The 24,658-nt window shown below is 40.1% G+C and overlaps 1 long non-coding RNA gene across 3 annotated transcripts in view; it reads left to right on the forward strand.

Moving 5' to 3' along the window:
- Positions 1 to 24,658, forward strand: part of LOC309613357 — a 47,437-nt gene that overhangs the window by 10,572 nt on the left and 12,207 nt on the right. For 2 of the 3 annotated variants that reach the window (XR_014235676.1, XR_014235677.1), the window contains one exon: positions 11,456 to 15,299. The exons of the other annotated variant lie outside the window; for it this stretch is intronic. This is a non-coding gene — a long non-coding RNA (uncharacterized lncRNA). The remainder of the gene's footprint in view (positions 1 to 11,455; positions 15,300 to 24,658) is intronic. 3 annotated transcript variants of the gene reach the window in all.

Consider the following 24,658-nt stretch of genomic DNA (forward strand, 5'->3'; position numbering starts at 1 on the left):
TTTTAACCAACATGGTAAAACATTCATAACGTAATCCTGGTCCTTTGTTTCAGAAAAATGGGCCTTTGGACAGGGAAATAATAACTTTTTAAATATCTTGAAATAATGTCTTATAATAAGTACAGACACTCGCCTGTGTACAGAAGAAACTCCAAATAACAGTGTCTTATAAGAGCAAAGACAATAATATATTTCTCTTTCTCCCCCTAAAATGCAAGTAGTTTTGGTGGTTCTGCTTTGCAAAGCTGTCAGGAGCCCAGGAGTCTTTCACTTTATGGTGTTTTCATCTCTAAGATGTTGTCCTTGTTCCCATGGTCCAAGGTCCACATTCCAACCAGTAGAAAGGGGAAAATGACAAAAGGAAGGACCACACATTACATTATAAAGCATAATTTAGAAGCTGTCCACAACACTTCCTCTCACAGTCCTTTGGACAAAGGGCAGTCTTATGGACATACTTTATTACAAAGGAGGCTGGGAAATGTAGTTTTCATACTGGGAAGACTGTACAGAAAAAAAAAACAACTTCTGGATCTCTTAATAGAGAAAAGGAGAATGGCTTTTAGAGAATGGAAAGCAGTTTGTACCATCGCTAGATAGCCAAGTATTTGACAATTTACAGACCTGATTGATGATTTTACTGGTTTTTTTGTCAGAGGCTCCTTTAAGAGACATTTATCCAAGACAGAGTTATTAAATACTTGGAATTCTTTCCATTGAATTATGTAACAAGTGAAAAATGTGAGTTCCTTTTGTGGATATATATGTGTGTGGGTGGACATATATGTTTATCTATTTAAATATATATATTTATTTGCCCTGGAAATTTCTTCAAGGATACTCAGAAGACTGTTATAAATAATTAACTTGAAGAGTAGAACAGGTTGTGAAGAGGAGGGAGGCTTTACATTTCATTTTATTCCTTTCTGTATTGTTAAATACACTTACCATGTACATATATAATAATGAGAGCTAATTAATTAAAATAAGGGAGATTCTGGCTTTGATTCAAAAGCATACAATTTAAAGTTGGAAAGGAATTTAGAGGAAATTCAAGTCAAGATATACTATCAAATAAGAAAGAAAAAAAAGGCAGTTGAAGATTCCTTTGACTACTATGATCCTGTTTGGGTTTTTTAAATTATATATAATGATGTAATAAAAAATTCACATTTTAAGGCAACACAAGAAAAATTTAAACATAAAACTTTTTCTCTGCCCTTTGGCCTCTTCCCTCCCCTCTAGTGTGCATTGTACATCTGCATTATGCATTAACCAAGCCTCCCCAATGGCAAAAATACCTGATCAACCATAAAGATCAATTTTTCTTCTTCTGGCACCAGTTATCCTTAGAAGATAACATTCCTTTCTCAACCCTGTAAGGGGTCATGATGACCCGCCACTTGCCTTATATGTGCAGACATCTTTGGTGAACTTTATGTACAATGCTAATATATCATTTCCCTTAAAGACAGCGATTGGTGCAGAACAGACTGGTCAGACAACCTGGGGAGATACTGGGCCACACGAAATGGAAGTTCTTAGCTTAAATACTTATGACCTTATTAATGTTACTAGCTGTATTACTTGTATTCTGCCTATTTTACAAGACTATTGTTTCTTGCATTACCAAATGTGTGACTGAGTCTTAGATAAAATTAGTGATGATTAAGCAACTTGAAAGATCAATGATTGTAATAGTGTAACTCCAGATATGGGAAGAAGCAACAAGAAGGAACTATTTCCTGGACCATAACAGACTAGTAAGACAAGCGGTCCAGAGGTTTTGGCTACTGTTAACAGGGTCCAGTCCTGCAACAGCACATTTAGTGACCAATCAACAAAATCCTCCCTGACCTGGGGATGAGCATTCTTAGTATCACAGGACAAACTGGTCCCTAAATGCCTCCCAAAACTTTATAAAAATTAAGACCAAAAGGGAATGGTTTGTAAAATAATGTTGCCCACTATCCAGTTCGACACGAGTCAAGTCTGTAGCCACTGCAGTCACTGACCTACAATACACCCTGAAAGGAATTCAGGGCAAAAGTCAGGATGAGGCACTTTGTGCTCTAGGAAAACTGGCAGAACTGGCCCTCAGATCGTCAGATATTTTCAGGAGAAAATTTTTTGAATCCAGTTTCTCACATCTTCTCATACTTAGAAAAGCACTAACGCCATTAACTAAGCTATCTGTTCCTTGCGAATAGCAGTAACCTTTTACCAAGATGTGTGCTTGACTGCACGTACCCGTTTGCCAAAATCACATATATACTGGCCTCTTTGTTTACCTCTTCAGAACAGTCCTCAGAGCTTTCTAAAAGACTGTCTCCCGGGTTATAACCCACAGGTTGGCTTGAATAAAATTTTCCACTTCTCTCTTAGATTGACTATTAATTTTTTCATTGGCAATAGGATATAAATATACACATGTAGGTGTGTATATGGATATATAGAGCTACATAAAAAAAGAAACAAATTGGAGAAGTACACATCATATTGTGAACTCCATTTATCTCTAGAGATTAGGGATGTGAAGGAGTTTCACTTTCTATTTTATTTATTTGTGGAGTGATTTTATTATTATGTTGACTCATTTGACTCCTTTTTTAGCAGGAAAAAAAAAAAAAGATAAAAATGGAAAGATTCTGCTGGGAAGGAAGACATTTTCCTCTACCCTCCAGGTTCTTCTGGCTGTTCTAAGAATTAAACTGATATGAGACAGATTAACAGGAGAAAATCAAACAAAAATTGAATAACACGTATACATGGGAGAGACCCAGGAAAACTGAGTAACTCTTCCAAATAGGCAAAACCCTCACCTTAAACACCAACCTCAGCTAAAGACAAGAGGATGTTAAAGGTAGGAGACACAGTTCTGGGAGGTGACCAGGAAAAGCACAATAAACAAGGGTAAGGTTGTTATGCAAATTCAAGTCCTTGCCTTCTCCACTGATAAGAGTTTCTAGAGAGTTGGTCATCCTCCTCTTCCAGGTACAGAGAGGGAGACACCCTTACAATTGGAAATTTCCCTTGCAAATGTAAATGTTTCTAACAAAAGGGTAACTCCTACTTGGTTTTCAGAATTTTTCCCATGGCTGCTATTTCTTAGAAAATAATCAGCTTAAAATAAGTAATATGCCAAAGAGATATATTTTGGGTTGGCAAATTCTGCTCCCCTAACAATTCCAAGGAGTTTTAAAATTCCTTCTGCCACAGCTCTACCATCCAGGTTCTGATTAATTCTAGTGAAGGAGAATTCATTTATTCATTACAGAAAAATGTATGAAATATGGCCCACTGTGCTGAGCCCTAGGAATACAAAGATGAAATAAATCTAGAAAGGTCTTCTTATTGGAGCCCCAAGTAGTGAAATGAGGGTAAGGATGGAAGAGGAGAGAAGCAGAATATAGGAGAGGGTGAAACTGAGCAGGAACCTGTCCGGCGCTCCTGGGTACAAAAGCCTTTCTGTGTCCCCCATTTCTAGTTTGTAGGAAAAAGGCTTCAGCCTCCTAGACCTTCCCTGAGTACCAGAGGGCAGATCCAAACAGTTTGCTTATCTGGGAAGGGAGGGAATGCAGAAACAAAGGAGGAGCAGTCAAGAAACAATAGTGCAGCAATGGGGCCTGTTTTCTCCTCAAGGAATATATATAACAATATATCTTTGAGTTCTTTTACAGGAACTAACGCCCCCACCCAGGTGGAGGATGGTAATTTCAGGCTGAGCACACGATTTCTGAAACACCACCCTGTTACCTTAACAGCAAGCAATCAGAAGAAAGCCACACGCCCTGCAGCCCTCACTCCAAATTTTGCCTATAAAACTTTTCTCTGAAAACCATCAGGGAGTTTGGGTCTTTTGAGCCCAAGCCACCCGTTCCCCATGTGTGGCCCTGCAATAAATCTCTCTCTGCTCCAAACTCTGACATTTCGGTTTGTTTGGCCTCACTGTGCACTGGGCACATGAACTTGGATTTGGCAATAAGGGAAGAGGAGAACATTGTTAGGATGGATCCTGCCAGGCTTGGTCATGGTTGCGAAACCATGCAACTCAGATTGGGACTTGAACCCACAGTCTTTTAACTGAGATCACACACCTGGTCTCAGGACTTAATGAAGCTCAGGTTCTTGATGTCTAGTCGCAGAGAGAATTCAGTGAGAGACAAAGTGATGGGTAAGAAGTGATTTATTAGAGAGACACACTCCACAGACAGAGTGTGGGCCATCTCACACACTGGTGAGAGGCACCAAGGTACAGGGTTGTCAGTTTTTATAGGGGTGAGTAATTTCATAAGCTAATGAGTGGGAGGTGTATTCAGCTATATTGGGGAAGGGGTGGGGATTTCCAGGAATTGGGCAACTGCCCACTTGTTGACCTTTTATGGTCGGCCTTGGAACTGTCACGGCACCTGTGGGTGTGTCATTTAGTGTGCTGATGTGTTACAGTGAGCCTATACTGAGACTCAATGTCTAGTGGAAGTCGATTTGTCAGCCATCTTGGACCTAGTTGGTTCTAACAAGTTTATGCCATTTCCTCAGGCTATGTCATTCTTTTAAAGGTTGTGCCCTGCCCCCTTCCCTGCTGTTTCACTTGTAGCCCCAGCTCCTAGACTAGTGGTGATGCCAAAACTGGCCTCTGTACACTGACACCGAATTAAATCTCAGAGACAGAGTTTTGGGTGAAGCAGAAAAGAATAGCTTTATTGCTTTGCCAGGCAAAGGGGGCCACAGCAGGCTAATGCCCTCAAAACTGTATCCTGACCTGGAGGGGGTGGTGAGGAGTTTTATAGTAAGGGTTCAAAGAGGAGGGTGTGATCAGCTCATGGACTTTCTTCTGATTGGTTGGTGGTGAGGTAAGTGGGAGTCAGCATCATCAACCTTCTGGTTCCAATAGGTCTGGGGTCTACGTGCTTGTGGGCAGCATATAGTTAACTTCTCCCACCTGGTGGGGGTTTCAGTATCTGCAAAACAACTCAAGGATATTATGTGTGTCCCTTGAGGGGGAACCAGGACTCTGCCCCAAGGCTGCACTATTGTTTCCTGACTGCTTGCTCCTCCTTTGTCTCCCCATCTCCTCCCTTCCCTGATTAGCAACTGTTTGAACCTGTTGGTTGGAACTCAGGGAAGGTCATGGAGGCTGGATGAAGGCTATTTCCTGTAATCAAGATTAGGGGGTACACAGAAAGTCTTTTGTGCCCAGGAGCCTCACAGGGTCCTTCTCGGTTTCAGGGGATGGCACAGAAAAATGCTCAGTAAATATTTGTGGAGCAAATGAGTAGCAGAGGAGGAAGAAATGGCAAACAATCTGACTTGTCAGATGGAACAGTTCTATCAGCAGTGTAATTAAGATTCAGAGATAGGATAAACTAAGGCAGTTGTGATGGTCCATTAGTGGTGGGGTGCAGGGAGTGCAGAATTGGATCTCTGAAAAAGGGAATTAAAAGAGTCTAATCCTTAGGCTACCCTTTCTTCTGTGACATCTTCCTCCTGTACCTTCCAGTCATTGGCATTTTGTTATATAAATGAAGGTGTTGTGCTGGTATGATGATTAGAAAGTTAATGATAATTATAATCGCTTCCTTGGGTTCTCCTGCCATTAGTCTAGATATATTTCGTTTGGTATACATTTTATTCAATTATACTGAGCTGGCTTTGATGATGGAAAAATACAAAAGAGTTCACTGTTAATTATAACAGAATATTTACATAATTCCCAAGCAGTCCCAAATTTAGTTCATCCTTTCATAGTGAACCTCAAAGGGTGATTTTGAGTTTCCTTATAATGTTCTTTACTTCTGCAATTTCTTTACAGTGAAATTGTGTTACCTTTATAATAATACTTTCTGGGGGAAACAATAGACCAAAAATAAGTAAAACAACAATAAATTTTATTTCTTCTAATCATTCCAAAATTTTAGCGGCATTGAAAATTACCTGTAAGGGGCCAGTGTGGAGGTGGGAGAGGGGAGAATTTTCCAGACTGTTGAAATGAAAAGAGATCATTTCTCCCTTCCCCTTGCCAGAACAGTGCCAGGAGAAACTTAGTGGTTGTAAATCCTCTCCCTAACCTTTTGTTGTGTCTATAATCTCTAGAGGGAACTAAGCCTCTGGCCAGTTTTACAACCCAGAAATATTTTTCAAAGATCTGAGATTTTTCCCTTTTGAAATGTAAACTTCTGAAAAGATAATATCCCAGCCTCCCTGTCACTGAGGGCACCTTATCTGGGAGCTAGCAGGAGGGGATAGAGAAGTTTAACTTTTCAGTGCACTCAGGGAAGCCCAGTGCCTTCACAATTAATCCAAATAAAAGACAACTCTTTGGCCCCTCAATATACCATCAAACTCCCATATCCTCAGTGCCATCTGGATATGAATGGGATTCTCTACTTTGCATCTAGAAGTTGGATCTTTCAGGCCAAGCCAGGGAAGCCCTGCAGCTGAGATTTCCTAAATCTGAACTGGGAGCCTTCAAGTGTAGTCTCAGCTCAAGCACTGAGAAGCAGTTGGAAATGACCCTCAGGGATTAGCTCTCAAAGCTCTTCCATTTCATCCTCCATCAAGGGGAACTGGTTAATCCTTTCCATTTAAATTGCTCTGAGATTCATTCAGCCTTTGCTGGGCAGCCTGTCTCCTGTCTGTTATCTTTTCCTCCCACTTCAAGGAGACAATGGATCAAATCCACAACCAACATGAATATCCTACAAACCTCTGCCAAGAATTTGATTAATGTCTGCCCCAAAGCACCACAGACAACTGATGCAAAAAGTATGCCTTGGAGTGTTTGAGCAACTCTAACGTATCCTCCTACTCTGGAAAATGGCTTTTTGAATACACTGAGCAAACGAGGGCTTTATGCCAAAATAAGATGGCAGTTTTTCTTTCTTGTCCAAAACCCCAGATGGAAATTATTGGCCAAATGACTCAAAAAGAAAGAGTGAAGTGTAGCATCATCCAGGCCATGACTGCAAAGCTGGTACTTGGTGACAGGTGAGCTGGTTAATGGTGTTATAAATATACATCGTGTTTCTGGAAAAGTCAATCTAGGAGAAAACAAGTACAAAAGAAACATAGTTTCTTAATTTTTTTATCTCTTATCTCAGTTTAGTGGTCTTTGTAAATAAAGAATATAAGTTGGCCAAAGGAATAAACTCCAATGTAAAGAGTGAGGTAAGATGCATCTTAACCAAAGAGGAAGACTCAGAGTTGTCCTGGGATGGGGAGCAGACCAGGCCTTGGATGTCATTGGACAGTGATATCTGGAATAATGTCAAAGAAATACCAGGTCTATAAGATTCAGAGTTAATTAGATTTGGCCAGCATGTATGCATTCAACAAATATTTATTAAGCATGTGCTTGGTGCTGGCGCAAAACCAGACATGATACCTTTCCTCAAGAGTATATTGTCAAATAAAGAAGACAGATATTTATCAGACACACAAAAACAACGTTTCACCTCATATGTACTGAATGAAAGGGTCTCAGATAGGTGGTTTTAACCCAGAGGGAGCAGAGGAGGCTCCCCTGATGAAATGATGCTTAAGAAAGATGAGAGTACAGAGAGGAAGGAAGAGTGATTAGGAAGAGGGAACTGGCATGTGCACAAGTTTGGCCGGAGGGAGAGGGGCAAGTATCCGGAACAGAAGGAACACAGGCATGGGCAGAGCAGAAAGATGAAGGAGGAAAAGGACATCCGATTTGCATCTTAAAAAGACATCTCAAATGAGCTATAAAGCTATGAAAAGACATGGAGGAAACTTAAAGGCTAAGTGAAAGAAGCCAAACAGAAAAGGCTACATAGGGGACTTCCCTGGTGGCGCAGTGGTAAAGAATCTGCCTGCCAATGCAGGGGACACGGGTTCGAGCCCTGGTCTGGAAGATCCCACATGCCGTGGAGCAACAACTGTGCACCACAACTGCTGAACCTGCACTCTAGGGCCTGCGAGCCACAGTGACTGAGCCCATGAGCCACAACTACTGAAACCCATGTGCCTAGAGCCTGTATTCCGCAACAAGAGAAGCCACCACAATGAGAAGCCTGCGCACTGCAACGAAGAGTAGTCCCCACTCGCCACAACTGGAGAAAGCCCGCATGCAGCAACGAAGACCCAACACAGCCAAAAATAAATAAATAAATATTTTTTTAAAAAGGCTACATATATACTGTATGATTCCAACTATATGATGTACAGGAAAAGGCAAAACTATGGAGACAGTAGAAAGATCAGTGGTTGGCAGGGGTTGGGGGGAGGGACGGATGACTAGGTGGAGCACAGAGGATTCCTAAGGCAATTAAATTATTCTGTATGATACTTAAAAAAAAAAATTATCTATTTATTTGTTTATTTGGTTGTGCCCGGTCTAATCAATGAATTTGGTAAAATAGCAGGATACAAAATTAATGCACAGAAATCTCTTGCATTCCTATATACTAACAATGAAAAATCTGAAAGAGAAATTAAGGAAACATTCCCATTTACCATTGCAACAAAAAGAATAAAATACCTAGGAATAAACCTACCCAAGGAGACAAAAGACCTGTATGCAGAAAACTATAAGACACTGATGAAAGGAATTAAAGGTGATACAAACAGATGGAGAGATATACCATGTTCTTGGATGGGAAGAATCAACATTGTGAAAATGACTATACTACTCAAAGCAATCTACAGATTCAGTGCAATCCCTATCAAACTACCAATGGCATTTTTCACAGAACTAGAACAAAAAATTTCACAATTTGTATGGAAACACAAAAGACTCCGAATAGCCAAAGCAATCTTGAGAAAGAAAAACGGAGCTGGAGGCATCAGGCTCCCTGACTTCAGACTATACTACAAAGCTACAGTAATCAAGACAGTACGGTACTGGCACAAAAACGGAAATATAGATCAATGGAACAGGATAGAAAGCCCAGAGATAAACCATGCACATATTGTCACCTTATCTTTGATAAAGGAGGCAAGAATATACAATGGAGAAAAGACAGCCTCTTCAATAAGTGGTGCTGGGAAAACTGGACAGCTACATGTAAAAGAATGAAATTAGAACACTCCCTAACACCATACACAAAAATAAACTCAAAATGGATCAAAGACCTAAATGTAAGACTGGACACTATAAAACTCTTAGAGGAATTCTTAGGCAGAACACTCTATGACATAAATCACATCAAGATCCTTTTTGACCCACCTGCTAGAGTAATAGAAATAAAAACAAAAATAAACAAATGGGACCTAATTAAACTTAAAAGCTTTTGCAAAACAAAGGAAACCATAAACAAGACGAAAAGACAATCCTCAGAATGGGAGAAAATATTTGCAAATGAAACAACTGACAAACGATTAATCTCTAAAATATACAGGCAGGTTATGCAGCTCAATATCTAAAAAACAAACAACCAATCGAAAATTGGGCAGAAGACCTAAATAGACATTTCTCCAAAGAAGATATACAGATTGCCAACAAACACATGAAAGGATGCTCAACATCACTAATCATTAGAGAAACGCAAATCAGAACTACAATGAGGTGTCACCTCACACCAGTCAGAATGGCCATCATCAAAAAATCTACAAACAATAAATGCTGGAGAGGGTGTGGAGAAAAGGGAACCCTCTTGCACTGTCAGTGGGAATGTAAATTGATACAGGCACTATGGAGAACAGTATGGAGGTTCCTTAAAAAACTACAAATAGAACTACCATATGACCCAGCAATCCCACTACTGGGCATATACCCTGAGAAAACCATAATTTAAAAGGATTCATGTACCACAATGTTCATTGCAGCACTATTTACAATAGCCAGGACATGGAAGCAACCTAAGTGTCCTTCGACAGATGAATGGATAAAGAAGCTGTGGCACATATATACAATGGAATATTACTCAGCCATAAAAAGAAACGAAATTGAGTTATTTGTAGTGAGGTGGATGGACCTAGAGTCTGTCATACAGAGTGAAGTAAGTCAGAAAGAGAAAAACAAATACTGTATGCTAACACATATATATGGAATCTAAAAAAAATAAAAAATAAAATGGTTCTGATAAACCTAGGGGCAGGACAGGAATAAAGATGCAGACGTAGAGAATGCACTTGAGGACACGGGGAGGGGGAAGGGTAAGCTGGGACATAGTGAGAGAGTAGCATTGACATATACACACTACCAAATGTAAAAAAGATAGCTAGTGGGAAGCAGCTGCATAGCATGGGGAGATCAGCTCGGTGCTTTGTGACCACCTTGAGGGGTGGGATAGGGAGGGTGGGAGGGAGATGCAAGAGGGAGGGGATATGGGGATATATGTATACATATAGCTGATTCATTTTGTTACACAGTAGAAACTAACACAACATTGTAAAGCAATTATACTACAATAAAGATGTAAAAAAAAAAAAACCAAACAAACAAACAAAGAAAAAGGTGAGGAAACTGAGTATAAAATATATATATATACATATATATATATATATATATGTATATATATATATATATATTTAGTTAGTTAGTTATTTGGTTGTGCTGGGTCTTAATTGTGGCAGGGAGGCTCCTTAGTTGAGGCTCACCAGCTCCTTAGTTGTGGCATGCAAACTCTTAGTTGCAGCATGCATGTGGGATCCAGTTTCCTGACCAGAGATCAAACCCAGGCCCTCTGCATTGGGATGGTGGAGTCTTAACCACTGCGCACCAGGGAAGTCCCTGTATGATACTTTAATGGTGGACACATGGCATTATACATTTGTCTAAACCCGTAGAATGTACAACGCCAGGAGTGGACCCTAATGTAAACTAAGGACTTTGGGTGATGATGCTGTGTCAATGTAAGTTCATCAGCTGTAACAAACGTACTACTCTGGGGGGGATGTTGATAATGGGGGAGGCTGTATATGTATATTTGTGGAGGAAGGGTACAGGAAACCTCTGTACCTTCTGCTCAATTTTGCTGTGAACATAAAACTGCTCTAAAAAATAAAGTCTAAAAAATATTTTTAAAACTGCTCTAAAAAATATTAAAAAATAAATAAAACTGCTCTAAAAAATATTTTTAAAATATATCTCTAGCTTCACAAGAAAGAGAGGATGGCAGGGGGTGGGGGGGCATGTGCAGAATGAAAGTTAGAAGGGTATCTAAAGCAATCCAGGCAGGAGATGGCCATGTCTTAAAACCGAGCAGGACCCTGCAGGGACTTTCCAGGTATAAGCTCCCCCATGTCCCCCACTTCTTGTTTGTAGAAAAAAGCTTTAGTCTCCTAGGCCATCCCCGAGTTCCAAAGAGCAGACTCAAGCTGTTAATAATTAGAGAAATGAGAAAATGTAGAAACAAAGAAAAAGCAGTCAAGCAAAGAAAGTAATAATAGCCTGAATAGCAATTCAGCCATAAATCAGTCACAGGACACTTAGTTCCTCCTCGAGGGCTATAGATAATATCTTGACCTATATCCTTGGGTTGTTTTACAGAAACTAAGACCCCCACCAGTTTGAGGGTGTGGACTACATGCTGACCACAAGCACATAGACCCCAAACTGGTTGAAGCCAGAAAATTGATGACTGGAATATCACCCTGTCACCTCATCACCAACCAATCAGAAGACTGTCCATAAGCTGATCATGTACCCAGCAACCCTTACCCCTAATGTTGTCTTTAAAAACACTTGCATGTAAGCCAACAGGGAGTTTGGGTCCTTTGAGCATTAGCTGCCCATTCTCCTTGCGTGGTGCCCTGCAAATAAACACTGTATTCTCCCTTACCAGAATCCAGTGTCACTAGATTGGCTTTGCTGTGCATCAGGCAAGCAAACCAGAGTTTGGTAACAGTCTTGGGCCAGGGAGTTGGTCATGAAGATGGAGAGAAATATTTCCTGGTTAGAGGAAATATTTAGGAGGTAAAATCAATAGGACTGGGTGATGGATTGGATATGGAAGTGAGGGAGAGGGAGGTGTCATAAGCAATTATTTGCTGGAGCTGATTCAGATTGGTTCACAGAGCTGTTTGTTAAATTATCAGAAATTTTGCAACATGGTTAAACATAGTCACTATTAGATATTATAAAATTATAAAAATTACATGTCACATTAAAAAACAAAGATAATATCAAAATTTATCACTTTCTAGTTGCTTCACTACATTTTATTATTATCTATTCTTTCAAGATTATTTATACCTCTAATGGAAAAACTCAGTTTTTTTCCTTCTTAAGTAGTGAAAAACCCAGTTCTTTCCTACTATATCTGTCTTTCCTGTGAGTCTCCTATACTATTCACACAAAACACTTCATTTCTGTTCACCAAATGTGTGGAGGTTTTCCCCTACACCACCAAGCAATTCTCAGACACCAGCAGGGTGTCCAAGAATTCAATTCAATTCTGATACTAACTACCTGTAGACAGCAGCAGATTCCACAGGTTAAGGGCTCAATCCTATACGACTGCTCCCACCCAGGCTTCAGACGCCAGTCACAAGCCCAAGTTATCACCTGCACTTCTGACCAACCAGCTATAGATTGGGGGTTCCAATGACCCCCTCCTTGGGTTCAATTAATTTTCTAGAGCAGCTCACAGAACTCAGAGAAACATTTTACTTACTTAGATCACTGGTTTATTATAAAAGGTATAACACAGGAACAGCCAGATGGAAAAGATGCATAGAGCAAGTTACAGGGAAAGGGTGCAGAACTTCCATGCTGTCTCCAGGAGCACCACTGTCCCCAGATCTCCACGTGTTCATCAACCCAGAAGCTCCCTGAATCCTGTATTTTTGGGATTTTATGGAGGCATCACCATGTAAGCATGATCAATCATTAACTCCATTTTCAGCCCTTCTCCCTCTCAAGTGAATGCAGTGTGGAGCTGAAAATTCCAAGCTTCTAATCATAAGTTGGTCTTTCTGGTGTCCAGACCCCATCCAGGAGCCACCCAGGAGCCCACCCAGAGTTGCCTCACTAGAACAAAAGACACTCCTATCACCCAGGAAATTACAAGGGGTTTCAGGAGCTCTGTGTCAGTATCAGAGGTCAAAGATCAATATTAGAACAGGAGATGCTCCTACTGTTCTTATCACTTAGGAAATTACAAGAATTTTAGGAGCTCTGTGCCAGGAACCAGTGATAGAGACCAATGTATATTTTCTATTATCTCACAAAACCTATAGTGTCTACGTTGTGGAAATACTATAAAATGGACCTCTATTACACATTTCTTCCCAACTCCACGTTGCATGACAGCACGTAGGTAGCTTGAAATTGGCTGTGGTAAAATATTTACACCACAGAAACTGGCAGATGATACAAACCAAGGCTTTATTTTCCCTAACACACCACTGGTCGTAGGTTTGCCACAAGAAGAAACTTGGCAAATAGGGTTTCTCATCAAGCAGAAGATCATTTTAAGGGTCTATGTATGAGAAACACATGATTACTATTATGAATTATGATCATTCTACCACCAAACATTTACCAAGCTCTTGCCATGTGCCAATGGTGTGTTCATTGCTCAACACGGAGGTTCTGTTTTAATCCTCACCAGCAATCCTATGAGATGGGTACTCTCAATATCCCCACTTCACAGATGAGAAAACGGAGGTTCATATAGGTTAGGTGACTTGACAAAGGCAACACAGGGAGTAAGCAGCAAAGCCAGGATTGGAGTCCAAGTCTGTCTGTCTGAATTCTCTGTTCTCTCTCTTCTTAAGAGTATTAGAACCACCAAGGCTTACTTGATCCTGAGACACCTTGAAAACTGATGACAAATCAGAGACAAGGTGAATTCTTGGGTCTTCTACTCCCTCTCTTCGTCTCTCCCCACTCTGTGTCTTTCCTTCTCTTCACTCCCCTCTCCCCAATGCTTCCCTGTCTCCCCCCATCTCTATCTCTCCACCTTATAAAATAGCTTACAATTTCCTCATGGAGTAACAAAGAAATAAAAGCAACTATCCTTCTTTCATTCAATTAATAATGAACATTACAGCTCTAATTATCAATGCAAATAACACTGAGAACAACTAAACATCACAGAGGGTCAAGTTTACTTCTGGTGAAAAATTGACAAAAGAATCCAATTTTTCTCCACAAAATGTGTATCTTTGCTAAATTTATCCCAGGAAAATAGGACTTGGCAGAAATAATGGTGGCAAAATGGAATCAATAGTAAGTTATAATCAAGATATGCAATATGGGGAAAATAGTACATTAAATAAAATTTGTTGCAAAATTTAAGTGGAAAACAATTGATTCCCGTGCCACTAATTTTATCAAAATTATAAAAAGAAAAGTTTCAGGGAAAATTAGAAGAGTTTAATTGACTCATGAAGATAATTGGTCATGGAATTAAACTGGCTCAATAGGGTTCACTTTGGATAATGCATTCTCATTCACAATTCATCCATGTTGATAGAATTCTGATCCAAACATTTTTATTCAAACATCTGCATCAAATTGGTATGTGAGAGACAGTAAAAACATTTTCAAGCCCCTGAGGCCAGCTCTACCCTCAACCATCCTTACTTTTTCTCAGTCTTTTTCATCCCAAAGTGTCCTGACTAACCCAGAACTTAATGAGGACCTTGGAGTTCCCTGTAAAGGGACATTTCCAAGGTCATACACTAGGTAGGAAGGTCAGACCACCCCAGAGTCTTGGAAATCAACTCTGAACCAGTGGACTTTTGAAAGTTGAAGACTGCATAAATGTTCTGCCCTTATATATGTAGTACCTGATAGACAGTAGCTATTCAAAAATATTTATTGAATGGATGGATGGTTGGATAGATGGATGGATGGATGAATGGATAAATGAATAAATGGATTTACTGGGAAAAACAAGTCCTTATATATCCAATTTTTATCTTCTATCCTTGGCTTACAGTATAGTTATAGGGATCAAGTATGAAGGTTCTTAGATCATCCAATCTAGTCAATAATATAGAACTTCTGAAGATACTATGTTAGCTGGGATGTCTAGGCTGCTGACCCTCCAAACACCAAGAGAATTTAAGAGAACATTTATTACTCACATAAAGGACTCCTGGGGAGAGTAGGGTGGGCACAGACAGGTCTAGACTGGCTAGAGGGAGGCAGGGAGAGTGGGTGGAGCTTTATAGTGGCTAAGGGGTGAGGCTAGAGATTTGTGACCTTTGAATTTCCCACCAGCACAGAGAAGGAAGAACATGTGGGCTTTCTTATCTGCCTGCCTTGACGTGGGGCCAAAGGGGAAAGGGAAGATGAGGTCAAAAGAGATCAGCAATCAAACATCAAAAACTGCAGTCGGACTCCACACAGGCTCTCTTAAGGATGAAATGAGAGAACGCAGGTAGCTTTGATTTTTTTTTTTTTTACGAAAAATGTTTTGATTTCATTTTTTTTTGTTGTTAAATTAATTTATTTATTTTTGGCTCTGTTGGGTCTTCGTTTCTGTGCGAGGGCTTTCTCTAGTTGTGGCGAGCAGGGGCCACTCTTCATCGTGGTGTGCGGGCCTCTCACTATCACGGCCTCTCTTGTTGCGGAGCACAGGCTCCAGACGCGCAGGCTCAGTCGTTGTGGTTCACGGGCCCAGTTGCTCCGCGGCATGTGGGATCTTCCCAGACCAGGGCTCGAACCCGTGTCCCGTGCATTGGTGGATTCTCAACCGCTGCACCACCAGGGAAGCCCTTGATTTCATATTTGTGTGTGACTTCATCATCATCAACAATGTGATAGAACAAGGGTCACCAAACTTTTTTCTGTAAAGATGGTAAATAAATATTTTAGGCTTTGCAAGCCATACAGTCTCTGTCACAACTACTCAGCTCTGCTCTTGTGACCCCAAACCTCCCAATATAATATGCCTACAAAATAGGCATGGCTATGTCCTTTGAAACCTCATTCATGGACACAGAAATTTGAATGTCATACAATTTTCACATGTCATGAAATATCCTTCTTCTTCTTTTTAAACCATGCCCCCTCCCAAAAAAGTAAAACCATTCTTAGTTCATAGGCCATACAAAAACAGGTGGCAGGTCAGATCTGGCCCACAGGCCATAGTATATCAACCTCTGTGATCAGTTATCGGTATATTATTGTTTAAAAATATTCTCTCCTGTGGCAGTGAGGGTTTGAGGAGGCTGCTCGCGGGGGTGAGGCGTTTAGGGTGAGGTAACACAGACCCTGGGGCCAGATTTGCTGGATTTGTACCCCAGCCCCAACATTTAAGCGCTCTATGGGTTTGGGCAAATCAGGTAGCATGAATCTCAACAACACAGGGAGAAAGCTTCACTAAAAACTCACTTCAGAGCGGGCGGGGGAAGCCAGATTCCATGAGGGCAGCAGCAGGGTTCGTGGCACAAATCACGGCTTGCAGGCTGCCCCAGGCGGTCTCATCTTCCTGCAGCTTGTAGACCCTCAGGCTTAGGAGCTGTTTCAAGAACACAACCTTGAGAGAGTAAGGTGTTCTTGAGACCATCTGTACAGAATCCATGACTGAACCCAGTGAAGACCTCTATATAAACATTTAAGATTCTGGCAGCACATGAGGAGACCTACTCTTTCAGCCACTGGCTGCTGCAGACAGCCTCGTACACAAAGTGCTACCAAGTCAACCTGTACTAGCTATTGTAGACCCTCATAATCTGACTTCATAATGGAAACCACCACATTCACTGCCATGCAGCTGACAGGGCCTTGGTGTTCCAGCCTGGTGTCAGGCCTGAGCCTCTGAGGTGGGAGAGCCAAGTCCAGGACACTGGACCACCAGAGACCTCCCGGCCCCACGTAATATCAATCGGCGAGAGCTCTCCCAGAGTTCTCCATCTCAACACTAAGACCCAGCTCCACTCAACGACCAGAAAGCTCCAGCATGGGACATCCCATGCCAACTACTAGCAAGACAGGAACACAACCCCACCCACTAGCAGAGAGGCTGCCTAAAATCATAATAAGTTCACAGACACCCCAACACACCACCAGATGCGGTCCTACCCACCAGAAAGACAAGATCCAGCTTCATCCATCAGAACACAGGCACCAGTCCCCTCCACCAGGAAGCTTACACAACCCACTGCACCAACCTTACCCACTGGGGGCAGACACCTAAAACAACAGGAACTACGAACCTGCAGCCTGCAAAAAGGAGACCCCAAACACAGTAAGTTAAGCAAAATGAGAAGATAGAGAAATACACAGCAGATGATGGAGCAAGGTAAAAACCCACCAGACCAAACAAATGAAGAGGAAATAGTCAGTCTACCGGAAAAAGAATTCAGAGTAATGACAGTAAAGATGATCCAAAATCTTGGAAATAGAATGGAGAAAATACAAGAAACGTTTAACAAGGACCTAGAAGAACTAAAGAGCAAACAAACAATGAATGAACAACACAATAAATGAAATTTAAAATTCTCTACAAGGAATCAATAGCAGAATAACTGAGGCAGAAGAATAGATAAGTGACCTGGAAGATAAAATAGTGGAAATAACTACCACAGAGCAGAATAAAGAAAAAAGCATGAAAAGAATTGAGGACAGTCTCAGAGACCTCTGGAACAACATTAAACACACCAACAGTTGAATTAAAGGGGTCCCAGAAGAAGAAGAGAAAAAGAGAGGGACTGAGAAAATATTTGAAGAGATTATAGTTGAAAACTTCCCAGTATGGGAAAGGAAATAGTCAATCAACTCCAGGAAGCACAGGGAGTCCCATACAGGATAAATCCAAGGAGAAACACGCCAAGACACATATTAATCAAACTATCAAAAATTAAACACAAAGAAAACATATTAAAAGCAGCAAGGGAAAAGCAACAAATAACATACAAGGGAATCCCCATAAGGTTAACAGCTGACCTTTCAGCAGAACCTCTGAAAGCCAGAAGGGAGTGGCAGGACATATTTAAAGTGATGAAAGAGAAAAAACTACAACCAAGATTACTCTACCCAGCAAGGATCTTATTCAGATTCGACGGAGAAATTAAAACCTTTACAGACGAGCAAAAGCTAAGAGAATTCAGCACCACCAAACCAGCTTTATAACAAATGCTAAAGGAACTTCTCTAGTCAGGAAACATAAGAGCAGGAAAAAACCTACAATAACAAACACAAAACGATTAAGAAAATGGCAATAGGAACACCCATATGGATAACTACCTTAAATGTAAATGGATTAAATGCTCCAACCAAAAGACATAGACTGGCTGAATGGATATAAAAACAAGACCCATACATATGCTGTCTACAAGAGACCCACTTCAGACCTAGGGACACACACAGACTGAAAGTGAGGGGATAGAAAAAGATATTCCATGCAAATGGAAATCAAAAGAAAGCTGGAGTAGCAATTCTCATATAAGACAAAATAGACTTTAAAATAAAGACTATTACAAAAGACAAAGAAGGACACTACGTAAGGATCAAGGGATCAATCCAAGAAGAAGATATAACAATTGTAAATATTTATGCACCCAGCATAGGAGCACCTCAATACATAAGGCAAATGCTAACAGCCATAAAAGGGGAAATCGACAGTAACACAATAATAGTAGGGGACTTTAACACCCCACTCTCACCAATGGACAGATCAACCAAAATGAAAATAAATAAGGAAACACAAGCTTTAAATGATACATTAAAGAAGATGGACTTAACTGATATTTATAGGACATTCCATCCAAAAACAACAGAATACACTTTCTTCTCAAATGCTCATGGAACATTCTCCAGGAAAGATCATATCTTGGGTCACAAATCAAGTCTTGGTAAATTTAAGAAAATTGAAATCATATCAAGTATCTTTTCTGACCACAATGCTATGAGACAAGATATCAATCGCAGGAAAAAAACTGTAAAAAATACAAACACATGGAGGCTCAACAATACACTACTAAATAACCAAGAGACCACTGAAGAAATCAAAGAGGAAATTAAAAAATACCTAGAAACAAATGACAATGAAAACACGAAGGCCCAAAACCTATGAGATGCAGCAAAAGCAGTTCTAAGAGGGAAGTTTATAGCAATACAATCCTACCTCAAGAAACAAGAAAAATCTCAAATAAACAACCTAACCTTACACCTAAAGCAATTAGAGAAAGAAGAACAATAAAAAAAACCCCGAATTTAGCAGAAGGAAAGACATAATAAAGATTCAGATCAGAAATAAATGAAAAAGAAATGAAGGAAACAATAGCAAAGATCAATAAAACTAAAAGCTGGTTCTTGGAGAAGATAAACAAAATTGATAAACCGTTAGCCAGACTCATCAAGAAAAAAAGGGAGAAGACTCAAATCAACAGAATTAGAGATGAAAAAGGAGAAGTAACAACTGACACTGCAGAAATACGAAGGATCATGAGAGATTACCACAAGTAACTATACACCAATAAAATGGACAAACTGGAAGAAATGGACAAATTCCTAGAAAAGCACAACCTTCTGAGACTGAACCAGGAAGAAATAGAAAATATAAACAGACCAATCACAAGCACTGAAATTGAAACGGATTAAAAATCTTCCAACAAACAAAAGCCCAGGACCAGATGGATTCACAGGCAAATTCTATCAAACATTTAGAAAAAAATTAACACCTATTCTTCTCAAACTCTTCCAAAACATAGCAGAGTGAGGAACACTCCCAAACTCATTCCATGAGGCCACCATCACCCTGATACCAAAACCAAACAAAGATGTTACAGAAAAAGAAAACTACAGGCCAATATCCCTGATTAACATAGATGCAAAAATCCTCAACAAAATACTAGCAAACAGAATCCAGCAGCACAATAAAAGGATCGTACACCATGATCAAGTGGGGTTTATCCCAGGAATGCAAGGATTCTTCAATATACACAAATCACTCAATGTGATACACCATATTAACAAACTGAATGATAAAAACCATATGATAATCTCAATAGATGCAGGAAAAGCTTTTGACAAAATTCACACCCATTTATGATAAAAACTCTCTAGAAAGTAGGCATAGAGGGAACCTACCTCAACATAATAAAGGCCATATATGACAAACCCACAGCCAATATCATTCTCAATGGTGAAAAACTGAAATCATTTCCACTAAGATCAGGAATAAGACAAGACTGCCCACTCTCACCACTATTATTCAACATAGTTTTGGAAGTTTTAGCCACAGCAATCAGAGACGATAAAGAAATAAAAGGAACGCAAACCAGAAAAGAAGAAGTAAAACTGTCACTGTTTGCAGATGACATGATACTATACATAGAGAATCCTAAAGATGCTACCAGAAAACTACTGGAGCTAATCAATGAAGTTGGTAAAGTAGCAGGATACAAAATTAATGCACAGAAATCTCTTGCATTCCTATACACTAATGATGAAAATTCTGAAAGAGGAATTAAGGAAACACTCCCATTTACCATTGCAACAAAAAGAATAAAATACCTAAGAATAAACCTACTCAAGGAGACAAAAGACCTGTATGCAGAAAGCTATAAGACACTGATGAAAGAAATTAAAGACAATACAAACAGATGGAGAGATATACCATGTTCTTGGATGGGAAGAATCAACATTGTGAAAATGACTATACTACCCAAAGCAATCTACAGATTCAGTGCAATCCCTATCAAACTACCAACGGTATTTTTCACAGAACTAGAACAAAAAATTTCACAATTTGTATGTAAACACAAAAGACTCCGAATAGCCAAAGCAATCTTGAGAAAGAAAAACGGAGCTGGAGAAATCAGGCTCCCTGACTTCAGACTATACTACAAAGCTACAGTAATCAAGACAGTACGGTACTGGCACAGAAACAGAAAAAAAATCAATGGAACAGGATAGAAAGCCCATAAACAACTGCACATATGGTCACCTTATAAACACATGCCCATATGGTCACCTTATCTTTGATAAAGGAGGCAAGAATATACAATAGAGAAAAGACAGCTTCTTCAATAAGTGGTGCTGGGAAAACTGGACAGCTACATGTAAAAGAATGAAATTAGAACACTCCCTAACACCATACACAAAAATAAACTCAAAATGGATCAAAGACCTAAATATAAGGCCAGATGCTATAAAACTCTTAGAGGAAAACCTAGGCAGAACACTCTATGACATAAATCACATCAAGATCCTTTTTGACCCACCTGCTAGAGTAATGGAAATAAAAACAAAAACAAATGGGACCTAATGAAACTTAAAAGCTTTTGCACAGCAAAGGAAACCATAAACAAGACGAAAAGACAACCCTCAGAATGGGAGAAAATATTTGCAAATGCAGCAACTGACAAAGGATTAATCTCTAAAATATACAGGCAGCTCATGCACCTCAATATCAACAAAACAAACAACCAATCGAAAATTGGGCAGAAGACCTAAATAGACATTTCTCCAAAGAAGATATACAGATTGCCAACAAACACATGAAAGGATGCTCAACATCACTAATCATTAGAGAAACGCAAATCAGAACTACAATGAGGTGTCACCTCACACCGGTCAGAATGGTCATCATCAAAAAATCTACAAACAATAAATGCTGGAGAGGGTGTGGAGAAAAGGGAACCCTCTTGCACTGTCAGTGGGAATGTAAATTGATACAGGCACTATGGAGAACAGTATGGAGGTTCCTTTAAAAACTACAAATAGAACTACCATATGACCCAGCAATCCCACTACTGGGCATATACCCTGAGAAAACCATAATTCAAGAAGAGACATGTACCACAATGTTCATTGCAGCACTATTTACAATAGCCAGGACGTGGAAGCAACCTAAGTGTCCACTGACAGATGAATGGATAAAGTAGATATGGCACATATATACAATGGAATATTACTCAGCCATAAAAAGAAACGAAACGGAGTTATTTGTAGTGAGGTGGATGGACCTAGAGTCTGTCATACAGAGTGAAGTAGGTCAGAAAGAGAAAAACAAATACCGTATGCTATTACATATATATGGAATCTAAAAGAAAAAAAAAAGATTCTTATGAACCTAGGGGCAGGACAGGAATAAAGACGTAGACGTAGAGAATGGACTTGAGGACACAGGGAGGGGGAAGTGTAAGCTGAGATGAAGTGAGAGAGTGGCATGGACATATATACACTACCAAATATCAAATAGATAGCTAGTGGGAAGTAGCTGCATAGCACAGGGAGATCAGCTCGGTGCTTTGTGACCACCTAGAGGGGTGGGATAGGGAGGGTGGGAGGGAGATGCAAGAGGGAGGGTATATGGGGATATATGTATACGTATAGCTGATTCATGTTGTTATACAGCAGCAACTAACACAACAATGTAAAGCAATTATACTCCAATAAAGATGTTTAAAAATTTTTTTAATTTTAAAAATTCAAATTAAAAAAATAAATAAATAAGTAAGTAAAATAAAATATTCTCTCCCTCTCCACCATTCCCATTGGTGGAGTATATTTCCCAGTTCCATTGATGCTTGGCTAAATGACTTGCTTTGGCTTATGAGCTGTCAGTAAATATGATCAATGTACACAAAAGTGTGATATTGTGATTTCTAATAAGAAATACATATTGTGGTCATCATCCTAATTTCTGGCACAGAGCTCCTAAAACCCTTGAAATTTCCTAAGCTATAAAAGCCATAAAACTGTCTTTTGTTATTCATAACAAGCCCTTTCCAACCTCACCTGACTTTTTTTTAATGAGATAACTTTTAGAAAGCCCCTAAGGATGAGGGCTGGTTGCCAGGGGGACCAACCTGGATTAGAAAGTTAGAACTTTCAGTCCCACACCCCCCTCCCCACACATGGGGAAGGGAGAAGAGTGGGAGGTTGAATCAATCACCAATGGCCAATGATTTAATCAATCATGCTTATGTAATGAACCCCCAAATTGTGGGATTTGCAGAGCTTCTGGATTGGTGCCTACATAGTGATGTAGCATGGACATTCAGTCAAAATAGGCAGTTGGTGAGCACAGGTAACAACCCGGACTTGTGATCAGAGTTTTTGGGGGTGGGGTGGGGGGGTGAATCTTGTGGGTCTGAACCCTTAACCTGTGGGATCTGATGCTATTTCCAGATAAATAATGTCAGAATTGAGTTAAATTGTAGGACATCCAGTCAGAGCCTGCTAAGAACTTGCTTGGTGATGTTGAAAAAACTTGCTTGGTGATGGGGACTTGCTTGGTGATGGGGACTTGCTTGGTGATGTTGAAAAAACACGTCAGAAAATATTTCAAAGGCAGTTGCACCATTGGGCTCACCCTCTTGCAGTTCTGCCAACACCTGAGAGGGCTTCTCATGAGTAGCTGTTGCCACTTCTGCCTGGGCCCCAGAATGAACACACATGAAGCAGACCTGAGACCAAGTCTCAGCTAGGAGCCAGGCCCAGCTAGACCAGCCCTGCAGCCTGAAGCAGAGCCACCCAGTCAAGTTCACCAACCCCCAGCCAAACCTTCAGATGCCTGAGAGATAAATGCTTACCACTGAATGCCACTGAGACTTTGTAGCTGTTTGTTACTCGGCAATTGCTGACTGACACAAAAAACATCATTATTTTTTAATAGTATCTCTGCTGTGCCTTGATTATTATCAGGCACCGCATAGATTGCTTAATCTTATTTAATCCTCATTTTAGGGGATAAGTATTATTATTTCTCCCTTTTATAAATCAGGAAACTGAGGCTCAGAAGTTCCCAAGAGGCTTGAAGAACTAGGAAATAAACCCAAGTTTATCTGACTCCAAAGCTACTGCCCTTTCCATTATGGTTTCAACTAAGAGTAGTGCCACTTACTTGCTAACTAACACAACCTCTCTGTGCCCCAACTTTTGCATCTGAAAAACCCAGGTAACTAATACAAACTTCATAGGGTTCCTTTGGTGACTAAATGAGAAAATGGCTATAAGCCATTAATTTCAATACCTGGCACATAGTAAGTGAGAAATGGAGTAGCTATTATGTTGTTAATAATTAGTAAATTATTAAATATCAATAATATTAATTAATTGATATTAATTAAGCATTAATATACTATTATTATTAACAGTAATAGTATTGTCTACAAGTGTTGTCTACACTGCTTCCTTTTACTGCAGTACCGTTCCTCCACATTCTTGAATGGAATAACTCATTACTTGACCTATAAATTTCAATTCCTCTGAGTTCTCCTGGCTTTCTGGACTGCCCACCTCACAACTCTCACAACTCTCTTGTACTTGTGCAAGATTCTTTCTGACACCAACCAACTCTCTGGCACCAAATAGGTGTCCAACAATTCAAATCAATTCTGACACTATTTGGAATTAGTGTCAGATCCCACAAGTTAAAGGGGCTCAATCCCACAAGACTGCTCCCCTTGCAGATGTTGCAGATGACAGTCACAAATCCTGGGCCACCTGTACTTCTGACCAATTGCCTATAAATCAGAGGTTCCCATGACCCGTCCTCAGGTTTGATAATTTGCTAGAATGACTCACAGAATTTTACTTATGTTTATGGGTTTATTATAAAGGATACAACTTAGGAACAGCAAAATGGAAGAAATGCTTAGGGGAACATGTGAGAGAGGGGAGCACAGAGCTTCCAGGACCCCTCTGGGCATGTCACCCTCCCAGCACCTTGATGTGTTCATCAACCCAGAAGCTTCCATAATCTCCAGTTTGACTCCCCTCCCTGGAGGTCTGTAGTTGAGGCTGAAAGTTCCAACCTTCTAATCACTTGGTCTTTCTGGTGAC

Source organism: Balaenoptera borealis, assembly GCF_965194805.1.
Source record: "Balaenoptera borealis genome assembly, chromosome: 16".
NCBI lineage: Eukaryota > Metazoa > Chordata > Mammalia > Artiodactyla > Balaenopteridae > Balaenoptera > Balaenoptera borealis.